The sequence below is a fragment of the Mesoplodon bidens genome, assembly GCF_964165515.1.
Source record: "Mesoplodon bidens genome assembly, chromosome: 13".
Taxonomy (NCBI): domain Eukaryota; kingdom Metazoa; phylum Chordata; class Mammalia; order Artiodactyla; family Ziphiidae; genus Mesoplodon; species Mesoplodon bidens.
In genome coordinates this window covers 21,246,953-21,260,324 of record NC_138169.1, presented here as the reverse complement: position 1 = coordinate 21,260,324, position 13,372 = coordinate 21,246,953, and the positions used below count along the sequence as shown (strand labels likewise).

The window sequence follows — 13,372 nt, the reverse complement described above, 5'->3', positions numbered from 1 at the left end:
AGGGGGCCCGAGAGTGTTGTTTATTTTCTTCTCCTTCTGAACTTGATGTTTGAACCACAGGTCTAGACTCTGCCCCATTCTCTCCTGTGCATTTTCAGAAAAGCACCTGTGGAGAGGCTGGGGTGGGAACGTTGTAGGAAAAAGGGCACCTCGGTTCCAACCTCAAGCCTGCCCTTCACTTGCTGTGTGTCCTTGGCCCCACCACTTTCCCTCTCTGGGCCTTGATTCTACTCCCCTTCAAAATGAGAAGTCTCTCAGAGACTCCCTCAAGTCCTGATGTGTTAGGATTCTTCAAGTTTGGGATTCTTCATGAACAGCCTCCACACTCTAAATGCCCAAAGGGTCAAGCAACCCGAGTCCTGCCATCTTTCTTGATTGGGGACATTGTCCATCCCTGTAATCTCTGAACAGCATACCTTCATATATTCATTCAACAATCACTCATTCATCTAGATACACTTCTAACAGACACTTTTGGGGATCTGCACATATATCTGGTATGTGCTTAGTCAGTCACTGTTAAATAAAAGCCACTCCATCCCCCTTCCTCTGGTCATATAAAATGAAGCTCTATCATCCCTATTATATGGATGAGGAAACTGCGGTTAAGGACTCACCCAAGGTCACACAGCTCGTGGGTGGCTGAACCAGGACTTCAACCCAGAGCTGCCTGGCTTAAAGTTTGTCATCTGGCCATTCCAACTGAGAACCCCAACCCTAAAATTCTCACCTCCTCTGCCCCCCTTAAAGAGAGATCCCTGGAGGTGAACTTGGCCATATGACATTGCTTTTCGTCAAAGCTAGAGCACTTTAGAAAAGGACTGTGGTCATTACAACAATGAACCAAAGTATGAGTGGCTTATGGCCTGGAGAAATTCATAAACTAGGTCCAGTTAGTTGCCACCAATTAACACTGCACCACAGACCCCTCCCTCCTGGCACCAAAGTCCTTTCAGAATCAAAAAGACAGACGACCCAGGTCATACCTGAAGAAAGGAGCTACGCACCAAATACCATTTACTATGCACAGCAGATTCCTTTTTCCTAGAATGTGCTGATGTTGAGACACGGAAATACATTCAAATTAACCTCTGAGCGATCCTCTTCCAAATTCCTCATTTAGGGTTGACTCCCTGGCACATGATATTACTAATCCAGAGCTCCAGGAAGGCACACTGATTACCTTGGATGCATATGAGAGCTCCACTAACACACTATGTGGTTCAGGGTGGAAATCAGAGCTCACGGTACAAGCTCCAGCCCCCAGTGCAGCATCAAAGGTCCCCCAGGACCTGGGTTCGTGCCCCGGTCCGGGAAGATCCCACATGCCGCGGAGCGGCTGGGCCCGTGAGCCATGGCCGCTGAGCCTGCGCGTCCGGAGCCTGTGCTCCACAACGGGAGAGGCCACAACAGTGAGAGGCCCGTGTACCGCAAAAAAAAAAAAAAAAAAAAAAAAAGTGGGGAGGGAGTGGAATCAAGGGAAGAATCAAAGATGACCCCAAGGTGTCCTGAGCCCCTGGGAGGGTGGATCTGTTGACTCCTGCAATGGGCACGTCTGCAAATTAAATTGGCAGGATCAGTTCAGGTTGGGGGATAGCAAGTTTGAGGTGCATATTCAACGCGCAAGCGGAGTTGGCCAGCAGGCCAGGTAGTTTCCTTACAGATCTTCTACTCTGTGAAGAGTCTCTGCCATCTATCCTTGTTCACACAGAGCCTCTACCTGAAGGGCCCTCCCCATCTCAGCAGGAGCAGTCCCTACCCTCACTGCCAACTTATACACGAAGCTGGAACACTGCCCCTCTTCAGAAATCTCCCAGCCCCTCTCCCTACAGCTTTCCCGGGCACTTGCTCTTTCCTACCGGAACTTAACAGGCTGACAAAAGAGGAAATATTTAGGAGTTGAGCAGGGGATGGAGGGAATTGCTGCCCTCATATCTCATGAGTGACCGACTGTCTCCTCGGGAGTATGTTGACCTGCCTTCTCCCCCTGCCTCCTGAGGACCCCAGTCTCTTCTTAAGAGTCACAGGCCTTTTCACAATATGCCTTTATCAATATGATTCCAATAAACGTTTCAGTTCCGCATATAAATTCCAGGGCCTGGCTGCCCAGCAGAGGCGACCTGCTCAATCAGCAGACCATAAAGATGTAATAATGCAATTAAAAGGTATGGCCTGTCACCCTCATAAAGCTGCAGATCAATGCAGGGGGAGCTGAGGACATCAGGGAGAGGAATCTGGATTCTCTGCAACATCTGAAGGATGAGGAAACCAGATGATTCAACAGAAGCGGGGAACAAGATACCTGGACCTGGAGAGGTTCCAGCTCCAGTTTAGGATCCCATCTTGGACCTCTGGCCTCCTTCAGTGGGTTGGATGTCAAGAGATGTGAGATCTGTCTCCAGGTCACACTCAGAGACCCTGAGATTTTTAAACAAGTCCCTTCAATTCTTGAAGCCTTAGCCTCCTCACCAGTAAAGTGGGTGTAATGATAATACTACCCTCTTCCCAAGATTGTTGAGACAGAGCAGACGCAGAAAAACGTAATGCTGGAGGGATCCTAGTGCATAAGCTGCAAAATCAAATACCGACAGGGGCTAGGCAAACGATGGTATGAGCTGGACCACTGAGGCTGGAGAACCTCTTGCCATTCATAAAATCATAAAGAATTTGAGTGGAAGGAATCTCAGATCAAACCTTCTCCATCTTGTTCATTGCAGGCATAACACTGAGATCTGGGGAGGGTGAGGGATTCCGTGAAGCGCAAAAGAGCATCATTGATGGAGACGGGACCAGAACTCAAATACACTGACTCTGAATTTAGTGCTTAAAGCACTGTCCCACTCAGATGTCCAAGGGAAAGAGGCTGAGAGTGGGAGTAAGAATCACTGGAAGAGAGAAGAGATGAGCCCTAATTTACCTGCCGACAGAAGACAGTCAAGGAGAGATGAACCATAAAAGGCCAAGTTATCTCTGGAATGATGGGCACCCATGGATGACCTTGGAAATTATGGACTTGAAACCAGAGAACTCTAAGTTCAAGTCTTATGCTTATATTGCTTCCAATAGTGATATATTGCTTACAAAACTGGCCTTATTCTCCATTCCTCTCTGTGTTTGCCATTTGCAATGTGTCTTTGCAGTTCCTTCAGTTGGGAAGTGGAGTCTATTTCTCTACCTCTTTAGTTTGGATTAGCCATCTGGTGGAGGAGATTGTGTGTCTTTTCCAAGCCTGGGCCTCAAGAGGCCTTATGCATTTCTGTTCTTTATTTTGGAATTTGCTGTCTACCATGAGTCTGCTGGAGGATGAAAAGCACGTGGTTCTTAATCCCCATCAACACAGCTCAACAGTTAGCCAAATAACAGACTTAAGGAAGACTATCCTAGATCATCTAGAAGCATGAGTGAGCCCAGTCATGATTAGCAAGAAGCACCCATATGACTGTAGGGTTGTAAACAATAATAAGTGCTTATTATTTGAAGCCACTGAGCTTTGGCATTGTTTGTTACTCAGCAACAGCTAACTGATACATCTTGGTTCCTTACTTTCTAGCCTTATAATCTTGGGAAAATTCCCTCACCTCATCAAGCCTCAGTTTCCCCAGTTGCAAAATAGTGGCAATGGTGATGACAATGATAATGTCAACCCACCAAGGTCTTTGTGGCGATTAAACAAGAGAATGCACTCAAGGCTAAGAGCACAGTACCTGGCATACAGTGAGTGCTCAATATATGTTGATTTCTTTCTTCCAGGAAGCCATGCCACAGCCTTGGTCCACCAAGAGATTAGAGGATATGTGGTTTGCTCCCATTTCAGAAAGACTGTAGTTAAATAGAAGCTAGGTCTTGGAATTCCAAACCCAAATCCTTAGGCACCCCTGGACTCCTCTGGAACCCCTGGCCTGCAGACCAGTCAGGGCAGGGGTAAGTGCCAGGGCAGGCAGCCTTGATGCCGGCTGAGTTCAGCAGTGCAGTTTGCTCTGCTTGCCAGAGCTTGCATGTTTACATACATCCCATAATTACCATCTGCACAGCCAGCGGCATTTGTTGCAAATGGGCCGTTTCCATCTGTTGAAGCAATTTCCTCAGAGGAATTTGCATTGATCACTTTTTTATGCAAAGCTTTTGTATAGATCATTTTTCCCCCCAATGGTTTTTAATAGGTCTAAATATCTGAAGGGCAGGGAGGGGCCTCTGAAGGAAGGAGGTTGAGGAGTGGGGAGAGTCGTGGTGTGGGGGTGGGGGGGTGGGGGGGAAGAAGATGGGGAGAGAAGATGTGCTCTTCCACAGAACCCCACCTGTATTCCTCATCTGCAGTGACCCAACTCAACCACCGTTCAGGACCCCTGCCCAGGCAATGCCATTTCAAATATTTATTGTTTGCCTTTATATTGAGCTGGTAGCTCGTGGTTAATGGAGAGGCCTCGGAATGAGGGAAAATGGGGCGTGGTAATTAGCCAAGCAACTGGTGACTGCATCTCAGAGCTTCGTACCTGAGAGGACCAGATGGACAACTTTGCATATTTTTGACAGCTGTAATGAACAGGGCAGCTCCATATTGATTAAATGTCTGGGAAATTAGTGCAACCCTCTGGAGCTTCATTATTTACTATTTCTGCTCAAATTCTCAGTAAAGTTTATACAAGCAGAAGTCTGCGGTAAGAGAGGGGGAAAAAGAGGAGACAGTTGAACAAGATGATAAATGCTTTCTAGGGGCCCCGGCGCAATAGATGCAAAATGGGGGCTGACTGTGGTTTTAACATTGGCTCCTGGAGGGTAAAAATCTAGGTTGATTCATTTCTGCATTTCCAGTGTCCAGCATGGTACCTGGCACAAAGTAGGCTCTCAGGAGATGACTGGCTGGCCCTAGACAGAACATTTGACTAGAAATAAAAATCTAGATTCTGAGCTCAGGCAGAGATTTGAGGCTCAACAGGCAGACGACAGACTGTGCCTTTAAAGTAGATGAAGTCACATCCTTGAAAATATAACTAAATCTTTAGTAAACAAACAAAGAAAAATCATGTGGAGGTAAGTGATGTCCCTACCGTTACCCCAGCCCCACAATGATTCTCCTTTTTCTCCTTTGAGCATCATGACACTCGGTGGCTATGGGACACTGGATAAATAAAACAAGATTGGTCTAAACATGCCCCGACAAGGCTCAGGTGGAGTTTTTCAAGGTATGGTCTGCAAAACACCTGCATCAGAATCAGCTGGGAAGCGGATTACAAATGTAGATTCTTGGGCCCTTGTTAAGGAAAAATTTATTCAGACATGTGTAAACAATGGTGAGGAAGACTTCATTCAAGGGGGTCGGGGGTATGTCACTACTACAATGGGGATTTTGCAATAGGTGAGAGATTTGGGGCTCAACTCCAAATGAATGCAACAAGCCAAAGTGGGAATTTACAGCTAAGGAGCAGAACTGGGGGAGAGGGGGCATCTGTGGATGGAAAATTACTAAGAGGCAGGGTAATTCTTTGCTAGACTGATCTAAGAGGATTCTTGCTGAATACAGGCCAGAGTGATAAGATATCAAGGGTCGGGGATTAGGAATTTGATCAGATATCAAGGGTGATCAGACCAAGGATGGGGGATTTTGGCTAAACTGACTCAGCAAGATTCTTGCTAAAACTGGAGCAAGCAGGTCAGAGACAGAGTCCATGGTCCACATCTAATCAGAAAGAGGACTCAGAGGAGCCTGACTCAAATTTGGCCAAAAGAGAGAGTCACTGTCACCCCCAAGAATCAACAGGTTAAATAAGTTCCTAAGGGATTCTTATGTGCTGCAGTTGGAGGATCACCGTGGGCTCTGGAATCCTGGGTTAGAATCCTAGCCTTGCCTCTTGCCAGTCATGTGACCTGAACAGGTCAGAGTTGCCCAAGTGAAAGGCCTTGGAGCTGTCCCTGGTGCTGCCCTGGGCTTCGGTGCCTCACTCTACTAGTCTGTTTTTCCCACCCTAATTCATGACCTCTCTTCATTCAGTAAGCCATGTTCTGTCCCTCCCACAGATGTCTGGTCTCCTGTGCATGACCTCATGCTAGGAAAACACATTCTGAAACTCCTGTATATGCTCTGACCCTTCTCTTCATTGTTTGTAGAGATCTCTCCTACTTCTTTTATTTATTTATTTTTTTAAGGCTATTTATTCTTTTTTTTTTTTTTAAGACCATACTTCGTTCAGATTTCTTTGGCTTTTTTTTTTAATTTTTAATTTATTTATTTATGGCTGTGTTGGGTCTTCATTTCTGTGCGAGGGCTCTCTCTAGTTGCAGCAAGCGGGGGCCACTCCTCATTGCGGTGCGCGGGCCTCTCATTATCGCGGCCTCTCTTGTTGCGGAGCACAGGCTCCAGACGCGCAGGCTCAGTAATTGTGGCTCACGGGGCTAGCTGCTCCGTGGCATGTGGGATCTTCCCAGACCAGGGCTCGAACCCATGTCCCCTGCATTGGCAGGCAGATTCTCAACCACTGCACCACCAGGGAAGCCCTCTCCTACTTCTGATTCCAGAGGACTGGCCACACTTCACCTAACACCTATTGATTCTGATCTTTGGCAAATGCAATCACTGCAACAGAATCTCAATGCCTCCATCAGGAGAAAAGAGAGAAAAATCCTGGGTGGGAGTCTAGGCATCAGACAGATATGCAGATTGGTCTAAGTGACTTATTTGCTATACTTTTTTTCATTTGTCATATTCACAGAGGTAAATCGGGTCTTGAAAGCACAGTAAGTCCTCAATAAATGTTGAAAGGATGGAGGGAAAAAGGACAGATTCAATACATGACAGATTGATGGAAATGATGATGATGATGATGATGATGATGATGATGGTGACGACAATGCGGATGTCGATCATGGGGATAGTGATGATAGTAATGGCTCCATTTTGCCACAGGCCCCACAAAGAGTTACTCATTTATATCACTGGCTCCTGAAGACATTTGGGTTTGAGACCCTGGTTTATTAGCTGGATGAAGAAATGGGTGGATGGATGGATGGATGGACGGACGGATGGACGGAGGAATACAGGGGTGGAGGGAGGGATGGAGTGATAGACGTATGAATGGATGGAAAGAAGGACAAGAAGAAAGGTTGGAGGAAGAGAGGTAAGAAAGTGAGACATAAAAAAAGAAAGAAAAGGAAGACAGTGAAGACTAGAGAAAGAAAAGAAAAATGGGGGGATGAGGGAGACCATAAATTCTATTGTGCTGTAAACACTCATCAAGCAAGACTAAGGGAAAATGAAGTAAATTCATCCAATTCATCACAGAATATTACTGTACTTCATTTACTTTCCCTCCAATTAGGTAAAAAGCCTATTCTATTAACAGCCACCCTTGCAGATCCAGACAAAATTAACTCCTGGTGCCTCATCCAGGCAGCAGGGCAATTGATTCTTTCCCCTAATCCGTTTATTTCATTAGCAATACATTTATCTGGTACATGCATTTTGCCACGCTGCAGCAATGAAATGTCCCTGCAAGGTGTGGGGTATGGGGGAGCGTTTGGAATATTAACCAAATCACTATTACCACCATGGCAGTGCTTAAAGATCATATGTAAATCAAATGTCAAGGGAGAAAATTGTAGCGAGGGCTGTCAGGAAACAATTTAGCAGTGGTTAAAGGCACAGCTCATGGCTGGGTGAATCGTGAACTTTGCAAATGGAAAACCGAGCTGGCTTCCACTGTGGAGGCTGATGAGACTCAGGGGAAAAAGAGTGGGGAGGCTGGGGAAATGCTGGGTATTTGTACCCCACAAAAATGAAAACAAACAAACAAACAATGCATTAGCTTTTAAATATTCACAGCCAGCTGCTATGGTCAGTTTCCATTGAAAGTGAATTTGGCCTATTCAAGAATTTCACCACCATTTCTGTCTTTTTCATTTAGAAGGAGGATTTAATTACATGGAAAGAGCAGATTTAAAAAAAAAAAAAATCTGTGGGCTCTTTATTTGTCCAGACTTCAGGAGGTTGGTTTCCATGTTGCAAAACAGATGATAATGACGATGATGATTTTATTATCACATGCCCCAAGGATGTCTGATCTATAACTCTTTTCTTGTTAAGTTATCCTTTTCTTGGGGAGTTGATCATATGTGTGTGTGTGTGTGTGTGTGTGTGTCTGTATGTGTTTGTAAAATGATTGGTGGCTTACTCTGTCAACGTTCAGTCACTGCACAAGGTATTTCAAGCAGGAAGGATTTAATACAGGGAGTTAGAAGCTTTCTTAATTGTTAGAAACACAAAAAGAACACAGCTCAGGAAATCCAGAAGCACCAGAATCACAGGGAGTATCATAGGAAATATTGGTTGCCTGTCTCCTGGAAATAGACGATTCCCAAAGTTAATGTAGACGCCACCTGCAAAACTCATGCCTTCCTTTTGCCAACACCTTGCCCCTGCCTGCAGCTCCCTCTAGAGTATTATGTCTTCTCCTTTCCCACCTTCAAATCTCATGCAAGGGCTCCTCCTTCTTTCAGACAACTCCCCTCTCCATAAACTGTATCTCATGGAAAGAAAATTGCTTTGGAACTCAAATCATGACTCCAGCGGCAAAACTGAGACCTTGTGCAAGGAGATTCACCTCCGAGAGCCTCAGATCTCCCAGCTCTGATGTGGGCTTAATAGTACCTGGTCACAACAGAGATGTTGCTGGGACGAAGTGTAAAATATCTAGGTACCCAGCACATAGTAGACACCAAATCAATGCCAATTGCTTTTTTTCCTCTTCCTTCTTACCTTTGTGTCTCCCTGGGAAGTTCATTTGAAGCCAATTTCCTCCACAGAGATATTGCCAGGGCAGAGGAGAGAATTCCCAAGGTTCCTGGTCCCCCTGGGAAAAGTCCTCCTTTAAAGAAAGCCATTAAGGATTTAATTTCTTATCATCTTCGATTCCAACTAGCCAGAGTGTTATGAATAATATCCTATTAGCTGGAGACGTTCAAACAATCACCCGTTAACATGTTCTTACGGCGAAATGATGAAGCGTTCTCCGAAATCACGGTGCTTATCTGCGGCCCACTCAGCAGGCACTCCATCACGCCCACCAACGACACTTCTTGTATTGCTGTCTTGGATTCCAACTAATCATTACGGGGAGGCAGGCAGCGGGAGAGCTGGGAGCCTCCCTTGGCTTCAGGCTTCTGAGACAGGGCCCTGCTTCACTTTGGCCTGCCCCCTGGTGTATGGTAAATTTAGTACCTGCCCCAGAGGGGACCGGAGCAGCTTCTTGAGAGATAATCATTAGGCAAATCACCAACATTCAGTGATTTTGCAATAGGGAAACCAAGTCAGGAAAGCACTGATTGCAAAATGCATCGAGCCAAGAACAGACAAAAAGAGAGGAAAATTACACAAAGGAGTTATTTAAAATAAAGAAAGATATAAACGAACAGCTAAACTAGAGACATCAAGTTTCAAGAGTAAGAAGAGCCCCCAAGATTGGCTATTCCAGTTTTTATTCCTCTCCCCCCAAACCCCAGAAAAATGTGTGTTATAGAAGCTGAGCCCAGCAAGGTCTGGCCAGGTAAATTAGGGAAGCACTGAGTAATCAGAGCCCATCTTGCTGCTTCAAAGTATACATCACATGCTAAGGACTCCGACCTGCCCTGCAGGTTAAGACAGCCACTTAATTCTTTCGGTGCAATGCTTACCAAACCTGTTTAACCACAGAATCCCTCTTTTTGTCCCTGCATCTGCCAGAAACATTCGTTGGTAGTGACAAGGCTTTCTGTGACACAATGAGCCTAAGTTCTCTTTGTTTTTAGAGTCTCTCTTAATTAAAAGAGATTTTTCCCTATTTTTATACTGATCTGAGATCAAAAGGAAGTGTGATATGTATTTCATAAAATGGCTCCTTTTGAGAATTTTGGATGGTGATGGTGACCCCACTGAGCTCTGCAACAAGGAAAGAGGAAAAGGAGTTAATAGGTACTGTGTTCCTACTATGTGCTAAGCACTTCAGAAGCATTGCCCCACTAACCCCCCCAGTAATCCTATGGAGTACATCCCATTGTTTCCCCCTTTACAGATAAGAAAACTGAGGCCAGCAAGGCTTGCTAAAGAGCCCCATTTCCCTGAGCCAGTGATAGCCCATGTGTGGATTCTGAGTTCTGGCCCAGAGCACTTTTACCTAGGACAAGACACTCCTTAGTCCTTAGGGTGCCAGGACCCACTTTAAAAATATGCTGATTTTGGGTGTTCAAATGCAGAGGATTCATGGACCCAATAAGGTCCAGAATTAAGGCTACTATGCTTCCACAGTGCTGCTACCAGAGGCAGAACAGTGCCCAGATGCAAGCAGGGGAAGAGTCTACCGGTCCCCACTGCCACCCTCTGCTGTGAAAAGACAAAAACCATCAAAACAGGTGAGACTCAGTCTCCCATCTCAGCGTGCAATAGCTCCAAACATTTCACTAATCCCTCCAAACAACTTGTAAGTTCTTCCTGTTACTGTACCCACTTTACAGATGAGGAAACTCAAGGCCTGGGGAGCTTGTTTACCTTGCCAAGAAGTAAAGTCATTTAGAATTTAGGAAAGAAAAAAAAAATAGGAAGGAAGGAAGCTCCAAGAAAGGACAAATGATCATTTTTGAGTACTCTGTATATGGCCTTCCAGGCTGGAGTTCCTCATTTAGTTTTCTCAGAAATTAGAACTAAGCAGGTGCCTGGCTCCCACTTTACAGATGATGATGCTGAGGTCAGAGGTTTTAAGTGAGTCCTTCCAGACCACAATAGGGTAAGATCTGGACCCACTCCTGCTCCCAGCCCAGACCTGTTCTCTTTCCTCTTCCCTTCCCTCAGCTCCCTGAGGAATTTCAGGGACTGTTCATTATTCCTGGGGTTGTGGATATGGAGGACAACAGGTCAGGCACTTGGCGGGTGGGGGAGAGGAACGGCTAGAGGAAGGATGCTACTATTTAGGGGAACTTCTATGCTTAAACACTTCCCTGCCGGTTCTCTCTGACCTTGGGCGGCTGCCATCACCTTAAATGCACAGTAATACACGCTCAGTCACTGTTCAATGCCCAGGGGAATGGTTTAAGGCCCTCCACTGGAGTGAATATTTTTATGCAGGGTATAATTCCTTTTAAGACCTTCACAGCGTTCCTGTAGCCTCCACCATGCCCTCTCCTCCGTAGAGCGTGTGGCAGAAAGAAAAGCCACTTTCTAATAAGGGAGCGGCGGGCTTCAGGCAGAAGAGCCCAGGCTGCACCGCCCCCGGGATGAGGGAAGTGTCTGCTTTCTTATTATCTTCTATTTTGTCCCCTAAAATCCATTCTCGGTAATAATAATTATGGCCAACATTTATAGAGTGCTTGCTGTGCGTCAGGCCTATTGTAGAGACCAACACTTATAATCTCATGTAATCCTAACAACACTGAGAGACTGGTATCCCATTTTACAGATGAGTAACTGAAACACAGAGAAGGCAAGTGCTATATGACTTACCCAAGGTCACACAGCAAGAAAGGGGGAAGCCAGACTAGAAAACTAGGGAGTCTGGGTTCCATATATAACACCAAAATACATTCCATCCAGCAACCAACCAGGGGGATCACCCCAAAGAACAAACCTAATCATGTCACTCCCCAGCTCCAAATCCTCCAGGCTTCCTACTGCCCTTGGGCTGGAGATCAGATCCTTCCCCACTGCATCTTCAGACCCTGCCTACCTCTCCATTTTTGTTTTGTCCCACACTGTTCCTGGCTCTCAGCATGCTGCTGCACTGGCCTCTTGTGTTTCTAGAACCCTCCACACTCTTGCTTTTGCCACAAAGGGCCTTTGCATCTGCCCTCCCTCTGCTTGGAACGCTCTTAGCCACACGCCTTCAACCCATTCTCACCTGGTTAACTCCATCTCATCCAAACACTGCTTCCTCAAGGAAGCCTGCCCTGATCGCCATTCTTGGTCAACACCTCCGTTAGTTCCCTTTGCTGCAACTGCCACGTATCTACTCGTACATTTGTTTAGGAGATTATTTCATCCACATCTGTTGCTAAAATTAAACGGTCCATGCCAGGAAGGCAGAAACCATGATTATCTTGTACACTGCTATTTTTCTGGCTCCTGGAATCATGGGCATCCAAAATATATGCTGAATGACTGAACAAATGAGTCGATGAATGAGTGAGTGAATAGCCATAGGGAAGGAGCAAGGCATCCAGGTTGGCAGAGCAAGTCCTGTAGGGCTGGGACTAGGGTGACGCAAGTGAGGCACTTACCTCTGGCACAGAATTTAAGGGGCACCAAAAAATTGAATGATCAAGATAAACATTTTAGTGCAATATTTTAAAAATTCAAATTTAATGCAAACAAAAATCCACGATGGACAAAGTCTAAACATTTTAAATAAAGTGCCATGTGAGTCACATTGGTCCTTGAGGCAAAAGGGAAAATCAGTAATTCTAATTCTGTCTTTGTTTAAAATTTTGGTATTTTGTTCATCAGAGATTGGTTTGCCTTAACTTTCGCTTTTTAAAAAAAGACTTCACTGAAGCGTTTTGTTTGTTGGTTGGTCTTTTACCTCGACTACGGGGATTTTTGATACCCTCCTTTCAATTTTGTGCCCAATGCTTTCCTCATTCTAGTCCTGGTTGGTTCCAGTCTTTGCTTTGCCATCAGGTAGCTCTGCAACCTCAAGCAAGCCACGTGACCACTCTGGTCTTCTTCCTCATCATCAGCAACGGGAGGTGGCCCACAGTCGGGCCCTTCATCAGTGAGGTGGTGAACATGAGCACCAAGCAGGTGCCACAGGGCCTTTGCACTTGCAGTTTCCGTTGCCTGGAACATGCCAGGAACATGTAAATGGCAGCTGCCCAATTAGTAGTGTCATTTCTATTTCATAAATGAGGAAAGTGAGGCTCAGGATATTAAATGAGTTGCTTCAAGTTGCAAATCTTGTAAGCCATGGAGCTGAGTCTTAAACCTTCATCTTGTGTTCTCCACTGTCTCTCCAAGTCCAACCCTCCTCAGTGAGCAGAGGCAGAGCTTAAGAACAGAGCAGGGAAGAACAGGCAGCAAGTGAGGGGCAGAGATAGGACTAGAACCCAGGTCTCCTGGTCCCCAGCTAAGGCACTTTCCTCAACCCCATGGTGCTTTTGGAATTTGCAGAGACTTGTAAGGCTATGTGCAGTGCCCACCAAAGAGCCCATGAAACTACATAGCTTAGGCATGGGGGCATTTGAGGCATCTTCCAGCGGCCAGCAACTGGAGGCATCCTCCCTTCACGGTGGTCTCATATTTCATGCAGCTCAGAATTCTCTCCTCTCTGACCTGGTGCAGCTACCTCTGCCCTCCTAGAATCATGGAACAGTGAAACGGAGGTGCTTGGAGAGGCAGATGGTTCTCAGAAGATGCACTTTG

The 13,372-nt window shown here is 45.8% G+C and overlaps 1 protein-coding gene across 11 annotated transcripts in view; it reads right to left on the bottom strand.

Moving 5' to 3' along the window:
• LOC308626584 (uncharacterized protein) overlaps window positions 1-13,372 on the bottom strand; it is a 372,052-nt gene that overhangs the window by 204,619 nt on the left and 154,061 nt on the right. The gene's annotated exons all lie outside the window — the stretch shown is intronic.